Source organism: Oncorhynchus tshawytscha, linkage group LG03, assembly GCF_018296145.1.
Source record: "Oncorhynchus tshawytscha isolate Ot180627B linkage group LG03, Otsh_v2.0, whole genome shotgun sequence".
In the NCBI taxonomy this organism is placed as follows: Eukaryota; Metazoa; Chordata; class Actinopteri; order Salmoniformes; family Salmonidae; genus Oncorhynchus; species Oncorhynchus tshawytscha.
The window spans coordinates 25,200,475-25,209,741 of record NC_056431.1 but is presented as its reverse complement, the minus strand read 5'-3'; the positions used below and the strand labels follow the sequence as shown (position 1 = coordinate 25,209,741).

Below are 9,267 nucleotides of genomic sequence, written 5' to 3'. Positions count from 1 at the left end.
ATTATATTGTTTATAGTATTGTTTGTGCATTGCCAGTCGGGGCTGCCAGTCATTTTGGAGCTGTATAGTGGACTTTGAGCCTCTACGGAAAATACGTGTGCTTGCAACCGTTGAACGTGCCGGGACTTCGTTTTGTATGCAGGGTCGTATTCATTTGGGCACCCAGTGCAAAAGACTGTTTCTTATTAGACCAGGTAGTCCCTTCCTGTTTCAGTCCATTTTCTTCCGTTTGGTGCCTAATGAACATGACCCTGAGAACAGCTGGGGCTGGTCAAAAGAGGGGTCACACGACCAGGACCTGTTTGGCTGAGGTGAACGGCTGCATGGCAGTGTCCAGTGCTTGCCGGAAGTCTTGGAGGCCTACCTCGGAACAGGCAGGTGCGGTCAGTTTTCCCTGGCGGATCAGGAAGCAGAGCTCATCCAGCAGTCCCTGTAAGAACCCCTCATCTGGAGAGACAGAAAGATACATAGAGACATAACATAAACTCAGAAAAAAAAAGACAAGATTCAACAACTGAGACATAAACTGAACAAGTTCCAAAGACACGTGACTAACAGAAATGGAATAATGTGTCCCTGAACAAAGGGAGGGGGGGGTGGGTCAAAATCAAAAGGAACAGTGAGTATCTGGTGTGGCCACCAGCTGCATTAAGTACTGCAGTGCATCTACTCCTCATGGACTGCACCAGATTTGCCAGTTCTTGCTGTGAGATGTTACCTCACTCTTCCACCAAGGCACCTGCAAGTTCCTGGACATTTCTGGGGGGAATGGCCCTAGCCCTCACCCTCCGATCCAACAGGTCCCAGACATGCTCCGTAGGATTGAGATCCGGGCTACTTGCTGGCCATGGCAGAACACTGACATTCCTGTCTTGCAGGAAATCACGCACAGTATGAGCAGTATGGCTGGTGGCATTGTCATGCTGGAGGGTCCAGCCTCTCTCAGTCCAGCATGTCCACGCTATTTGCAGACAGTCTGAGCACTGATGGAGGGATTGTGCATTCCTGGTGTAACTCGGGCAGTTGATGTTGCATCCTGTACCTGTCCCACATGTATAATGTTCGGATGTACCGATCCTGTGCAGGTATTGTGCCATGGTCTGCCACTGTGAGGACGATCAGCTGTCCGTCCTGTCTTAGGCGTCTCACAGTACGAACATTACAATTTATTGCAATGGCCACGTCTGCAGTCCTCATGCCTCCTTGCAGCATGCCTAAGGCACGTTCACGTAGATGAGCAGGAACCCTGGGCATCATTCTTTTTGGTGTTTTTCAGATGCAGTAGAAAGGCCTCTTCAGTGTCTTAAGTTTTCATAACTGTGACCTTAATTGCCTACTGTCTGTAAGTTGTTAGTGTCTTAACGACCGTTCCACAGGTGCATGTTAATTGATTGTTTTTTGTTCATTAAACAAACATGGTAAACAGTGTTTAAACCCTTTACAATGAATCTGTGAAGTTATTTGGATGTAGGAATTGTCTTTGAAAGACAGGGTCCTGAAAACGGGACGTTTCTTTTTTGCTGAGTTTATTAAAAGCCATATTATAAAAGACATAGAAACTCATCCATATAACAGGTTATAAAGCATCATAGCGGCAGGCTATTGAAAGTAATGTTTGATACTGGACATTCAGAGGGACAAAATTAAAAGTATCATGTGTCTCACTCATAGCTTGGACCCACCATAATGGAATGTGAAGAATGCAGAGCAAAGACCTGTCTCTCCAGACTCCTACATATTTTGTGTGTGTGTGTGTATTGTATCTAAATACTCCTGGCTCACCCCGAGAGTGGGTTATCTTCCACTGGGTGACCCAGAACCCTTGCACATTTTTGAAGATCAGGGCGCTCTGGGAAGAGGACAGACAATATTTTTTTTGTAAGTATGTACAACACACAAGTGGTTTCCATAGGTATTCACATTTAAAGATATCACCATGTCTGTGAGAGGGAGAGAGAAAACGGTCTGTTGAAATAGTTCCTAGAGGAACGTGGTAGAAAAGGGTAGTATTACAGGAAGTAGCAGTCTTACCACAGGAACAGTGATTGGCTGCTTGGTCATCCCTCCATACGTCACCATCGGCCCTCCAACTCTGAAAGAGTGGGGGTGGGGACTATTTACTTGATCAGATATCAATGCCGCCTCAGGGTCTCCTCTTTGATCACGTGATTGGCGCCCATGGCCTTCAGCCTGTCAATAAGCTGTGTGAGGTCTGGCCTGTGAAAAGGGACACACAAGTACATGCCGTTCTTCAACACGGGCCTTCTTGAATACGCAACCTTGCTTAAAATAATCACTGCTCTCAAAAGGAAGTTTCTATAGCAGTCTCTCTCACACATAGACATCACTTTATTAGGGTAATGGGCAATATTATGACAGTGGGTCACTTACAACAACCCGGTTATAGAACAAGACTCAGTGCTGTTTTCATTATATCAGTTTCCCAGCTGATAACCCAGTGTTATCATGAGGGCTGGATCCCCCCCCCCCGCCTAAATTGTTTTCCTTCAGCTGCTGAAAGGTCACATTCTTAATCAGTCACTAATTCAGATGTTCTCTTTTAGAAATGTAGCTTAGTTTGCATTGGTTCTATTCACTTGGCACCAAAGAAATCAGACTGAAACGGGGAGGGAGTCAAGGGACTACCTGGACTTGACCCAGAAGAAAAACTAATTTTTGTTTTCTGTTGCAAAAGATTTTCAGTTGCATGCCCTAATGAATACGAACTGGCCGTTTGGATTTACCTGTCTCTGACAACGTTGATGGTTTGGATCTCCCTTGCAGCAGCAATCTCATATGACAGCCTGATCCACACATCTGTTGGCTGCATTCTGGATCACTGTGTCACCTGGAATGAACTCACATACAAAGAGCAGTGCAATACACATATTATATAGTGTACTGTGATGAAGGAAGGTTAGGTTCTGTATAAAAGACTGAAGCTCACTTGTATCCTTTTCACACTATTGGGCCAACCAGAACCTACTTTGCTGGCTCTGACATTTTACTTTCATGTTCCTTTTGATAGGTTTGGAATTATGAACTTTAAATTCTTATTAATCATTAGTTGTAATAGAGTGAGTGGTGCCATAACCATTAACCTCTGGTGTTAATAGCCCCTTGGCCAACTGAAGGAGGAAAGTATATGGTGGGGGCAATTAAGCTTGGAATGTACTGAGGGTAGTTAAAGCGATCACATGTAGCAGGCATTGATAAGGGGAGAGAGCCATGGATTAGTTATGAAGGGGGGTTGAGATCAGGTCAGGCTGTGTTAAGGGAGAAATAAAAGTTTATGGCCCGTATCACAGTGTAGGCAGGAAATTCACAATGTTTGTACAGATATGTAGGAGACTCGGAGGAAGGGTTAAATATCAGTGCTTGTGTGAAAAGGTTTTTGTCTATTGCAACTGTATTGATCCGCTGGGAAGCTTTCATATAGTGCCTGTTGAGTTTTTACTCTGAAAATCAGAACCTAACACTTTTCAGCAACTTAAGTGGATGTATAACAAGGCCAGAATCATATAGCACTGCTTGGCTTAGACGCAGTAGTGTGAAAAGTGTATTGGATAAGGGTACAATGGGCAAAAATGGGTAACAGCTAGCATCTACATGTTGAAATGATGAACTTAGCACACCTGGTTTCAGCTCCTCAAAGTCAGAGAGCATCCTAAAGGCAGTGCAGGGGTTAACACCCAGTGTGGCTGCAGAGAACAGGGGGATGTCATTGGGCAGCGAGATCACATCATCTTCAGCTATAACCGCTGCTGTCCTCCACGTCCCTGCTCAGAGAGAGGGAGAAAAGGACGGGGTCGTATTCATTAGGCACCAAATAGAAGAAAATGGACTGAAACAGGGAGGGACCACCTAAACATGTCCAAGTACTTGTTTTTGTTTTCCGTTGCAAAACGTTTGAATACTCTGTACCCCACCCTAATGAATAAGGCCCTGGGGCCTAATTTATAAACATTGTGTGGGCACAAAATATGTCCCAAAACATAAGTATGCCAGTTCATGTAAAAGTTGGCATTTATAAAAACTGGAATTCACGCAAGAATGTACTTATCTCCTGCAAACTTTAGACCATGGATACTTCTAGTGGTTGAAGTATTGCATTGCAAGAAGGCATGAGTAGCCTCGTAGTAGCCTTATGCAAATGCGTAATATGATGACACTCTTATTCATAACAAAAAAAACAGGTAGCGAAATATAGTAACAACAACAAAAACCCAATTTATATCTTTGCATGCTAAAATAATTAGAAATAGGCTTATACTGTGTATCCTATTATTTAATTTTCATGATCATTGCCGAATAAATTCCTCACCTTTTCTGACTGCGATGGTTTCATAGGCTACTCGCAGAATAGCCTATAGGCCTACAACAAGTTAGGATAGATGACCATTTGTCCCATCATTTAACTGGACACACTTCACAGTAGTAAATAGTACGATAAACTGAGCTTCAGATTGTAATGGTAGAACAGACGGTTCACCTTTTCTAAAGGTGTTTGTAGGCTAGCCTTTGAACTGTAATGTGAAATGTATTGAGGAGACAATTTCATAAACATAAATCATACACCCTATATACAAAAGTATGTGGACATCCCTTCAAATTAGTGGATTCGGCCATTTCAGCGACACCGGTTGCTGACAGGTGTATAAAATCTAGCACACAGCCATGCAATCTCCATATACAAATATTGGTAGTAGAAGGGCCTTACTGAAGAGCTCAGTCACTTTCAACGTGGCACCGTCATAGGATATCACCTTTCCAACAAGTCAGCTCGCCAAATTTCTGCCCTGCTAGAGCTGCCCTGGTCAACTGTAAGTGCTTTTTATTGTGAAGTGGAAACGTCTAGGAACAACAACGGCACCATTGAACACCTTTGGGATGAAAGGTGTTAAATGGAGTTGAGCCAGGCCTAATTGCCTAACATCAGTGCCTAACCTCACAAATGCTATTGTGGCTGAATGGAAGTAAGTCCCTGCAGCAATGTGGATGCTGTTATAGCAGCAAAGGGGGGACCAACTCCATATTAATGCCCATCATTTTTGAATGAGATGTTCGAAGAGCAGGTGTCCTAATACTTTTGGTCATGATATGTATATCATAACATTTTCAGAATAAATTTCTCACCTTTTCTGGGCATGATGAGTTTATATTTCCTGTAGTATCCATACACCAAATTACCCTGCACATCTCTCATTTAATTGTGACTATTAGTTAGGCTATTAGAATTTCAAGTTCTCCATGCATCTGACAGGGTGCGCGGTTGATAACATACAGTAGAATGGGCAGTGCAGCATATTTAGGTTCGGGAAAAAGTGAGTGCAGGTCTACAACAAATTACAATTGTTTTTGTCTTTCAGAAACGGTCAGATACCGCAAATGGCACTGCAAAAGAAAACATTCTGCCAACACCTCCAAAGACATTTGATCAAATTCACCATTGCTATTTCCTTTAGATACTATCTTGACCTAATTCCAATACTTCCAAACAACAAATAAAGGCGTTATTGTGACCATAAAAGGTGAATGATGGGAATTCTTCAGGCCGAGTTATAATGCTTGTTCACGCGTGCACAGTTTCACGACAGGTCTGATTTATAACGAGAAACATGCGTACGTATGGCGTCATTTATAACCGTTGGGTAAATTTCACACTAAATATCTGCGTGCGCCATTTCTGTAAAGACTGCACACATACAAAATATTGAGATTTAGAAACTTGGCGCATGCCATTTTCGCATGTTTCCGTTATAAATCAGACCCGTCCTGAAACTGTGAAAAACACCCTTCATTCAGCTTTTATGGTGACAATAATTCCCTTATTTGCTGTACACTTTGTAAGTATTCGAATTAGGCCGATGCATTTTCCTAAAGGAAATAGCAATAGCAAACTTGATCAAATGTCTTCGTAGGTGATGGCGGAATGTTAAACTTCTGCAGTGACATTTACTGTAGGCCTAGGCTATCTGACAGACAAAAGGTTTATGAAAGACAACACCAATTGCAAATTGCTGTGGACCTGTAACAGACCGTCTGAATTTAATAGGGACCAATGTTTTGGATTGACTTATTCTCAAACCTATGCTGCTCTGCCCGAATTCTGAAACATGATCTACTCATGGTGGTAGCCATACACACATCAATGCAAAAGATCAACTCTGTTCACCTGTTCAATTCTACTGTATGTTATAAACCAGCTTCCTTTCTGATACATAGAGCAAAATACTTGAAATAATAGCCTATCTAATAGGCCCAATTAAATGAGAGATGCGCATGATAATTTGTGTAGGCTATGGCTACTACGAGAATATGAACCCATCATGACCAGAAAAGGTGAAGAATTTATTGATGGTGATGAAAAATGGATTATGTGTATGAATGAATGAATATTGTCTACTCAAGAAATGTGAAATTAAGGTATTCAGAAGTAAGCTACAGAAGTAACCTACAACTGTCTGTTCCACTGTTAATAAACTGTGCTCCCGATCGGATGGCATAGAGCAAAATACTTAAATTAGCTTGTCTATTCTACTGCTGTGAAGTGGGTCCAATTAAATGAGAGATAGGACGAATGTTATCCTTGTTGTAGGCCTATGCTAACTATTTATGCCTATGCTACCTCGTAATTATAAAACCATCACAGAAAAGGTGAGGAATTTATTATGCAATGATCATGGGAATTAAATAAATAATAGCCTAGGAAATAGATGCCTATTTATACATATTTTAAAATACAAAGAAATCAAATGTATTTTCTCTCTTCTCACTAACGGCAAATGATTGCATATTGTTATTAACCTGTTTATTGTTATAAATAAGCCTGTTCCTCATATTCCCCATTTGAACAAAATAGCAAACCAATACTTCAACCGCTATAAACTGTCCGTATGCATGGTCTTAAGTTTGCGGGAAAGTGAGCACATTTTCACGTCAAGTTCAGGTTTTATAAATGACAACTTTTGCATGAAAGCTGGCTTTGGGGTATATTTAGTAGATTCGCACAGTTTATAAATGAGGCCCCTGGTTTCTAAGGCATGAAGGGCCATTGAAAGGGCCTGAATGTAAACCTAGACAGATATTTCAGCTCAGTAGTATCTCGTGAGCATTAAAGTATTAACGCACCTAATCCAGCATCTCTTGGGATCACCTGGGCCACTCCCTCGTTTCCTCCTACTGCTGGAAGGTCAGGTAGGATGGCATAGGTACCTGCAGGACCAAATACGGACATTGGCTTTGGAAATAAACAACTATGGTTAGGATCGATTTGATCTCGATCCAGTTCATTCATGACAGGAACTAAACAATAAATGTAATTGTGTGTGTCACCAGTGTGTGTTGTTTTTTTTCTTTCCTTTTTTTAAAACCTTGGATCATGTTTATGTGAGAAGGATTGACGGGGGCTGCCAACAAATTTACAAGGACACTCTTAGCACCAACAGAGGGAAGCTCCATGCTCTCCAACCTGTAAAACACACAAGACACATTTGAAGTCTTCTGGATTCTCTCTTCCGATACATCTGTAACTATGACAGTACGTCACGGCAGCATTGCATTTACATCCAGACTCAATGGTACATAGTACTCAATATTTTAACATAGCTAACATGCTTACTGAACAACTTGAGAAGGCTCCCCGTGGTTTCTGTACAATAGGGCCATACAACCATTGATTGAAGATTCAGTTGAATACCTACAAATACTACCCCTTGCACTTGATAGCTGTTGTTGTTGAGTGGTGGATCCACTGGTGAAGGTTCTACATACTGTATGCCTCATCACCTCGGTTATTTGACATAATAACCATGCGATACTTGACACCATTTTAAATCATAAAAAGCATAAACCCTGGCCATCTTGGATTAACCCTTGGCATGTCAGAGTCAAGTAGGCGTTCCACCACTTCCGAATTCGCCAGAGAAAGTTCCACCCCCCCATTCATTTCCAAAAGGAGCACGCAGAGCAATACGCAGGAGCAGTGCTCTGCTGTACTTTATGCAAATTTCACGTTGCCACCACTGCGGTTAACCAAGTAGGTGAGTAGCAGAAGATTGCTCATGAAACACAGTTCAGCCTGTCATTAGTTCTGAGCAAGCACAACAAAAAAGATGGAGGAAAGCAAATCATTGCTATGTCTGGTTTTCCAATTCTATATGATTTTGCTTTGCTAAACTCAGCAAAAAAAGAAACGTCCTCTCACTGTTAACTGCGTTTATTTTCAGCAAACTTAACATGTGTACATATTTGTATGAACATGATTCAACAACTGAGACATAAACTGAACAAGTTCCACAGACATGTGACTAACAGAAATTGAATAATGTGTGCCTGAACAAAGGGGGAGGTCAAAATCAAAAGTAACAGTCAGTATCTGGTGTGGCCACCAGTTGAATTAAGTACTGGAGTGCATCTCCTCCTCATGGACTGCACCCGATTTGCCCGTTCTTGCTGTGAGATGTTACCCCACTCTTCCACCAAGGCACCTGCAAGTTCCCTGACATTTCTGGGGGGAATGGCCCTAGCCCTCACCCTCCGATCCAACAGGTCCCAGACGTGCTCAATGGGATTGAGAACACTGACATTCCTGTCTTGCAGGAAATCACACACAGAATGAGCAGTATGGCTGGTGGCATTGTCATGCTGGAGGGTCATGTTAGGATGAGCCTACAGGAAGGGTACCATGTGAGGGAGGAGGATGTCTTCCCTGTAGCGTACAGCGTTGAGATTGCCTGCAATGACAACAAGCTCAGTCCGATGATGCTGTGACACACCGCCCCAGGCCATGGCGGACCCTCCACCTCCAAATCAATCCCGCTCCAGAGTACAAGCCTCGGTGTAACGCACATTCCTTTGACGATATATGCAAATCTGACTGTCACCCCTGTTGAGACAAAACCGCGACTCATCAGTGAAGAGCACTTTTTGCCAGTCCTGTCTGGTCCAGCGATGGTAGGTTTGTGCCCATAGGCGACGTTGTTGCCGGTGATGTCTGGTGAGGACCTGCCTTACAACAGGCCTACAAGCCCTCAGTCCAGCCTCTCTCAGCCTATTGAGGACAGTCTGAGCACTGATGGAGGGATTGTTCGTTCCTGGTGTAACTTGGTCAGTTGTTGTTGCCATCCTGTACCTGTTCCACAGGTGTGATGTTCGGATGTACCGATCCTGTGCAGGTGTTGTTACACATGTGGTCTGCCACTACGAGGTCAATCAGCTGTCCGTCCTGTCTCCTTGTCTTCCTGTTTTAGGGGTCTCACAGTATGT

General features: G+C 42.8%; 1 pseudogene; it reads right to left on the bottom strand.

Moving 5' to 3' along the window:
- LOC112246611 lies at nucleotides 1–8,220 on the bottom strand (annotated as a pseudogene).
- Nucleotides 8,221–9,267: the final 1,047 nt, after the last annotated feature.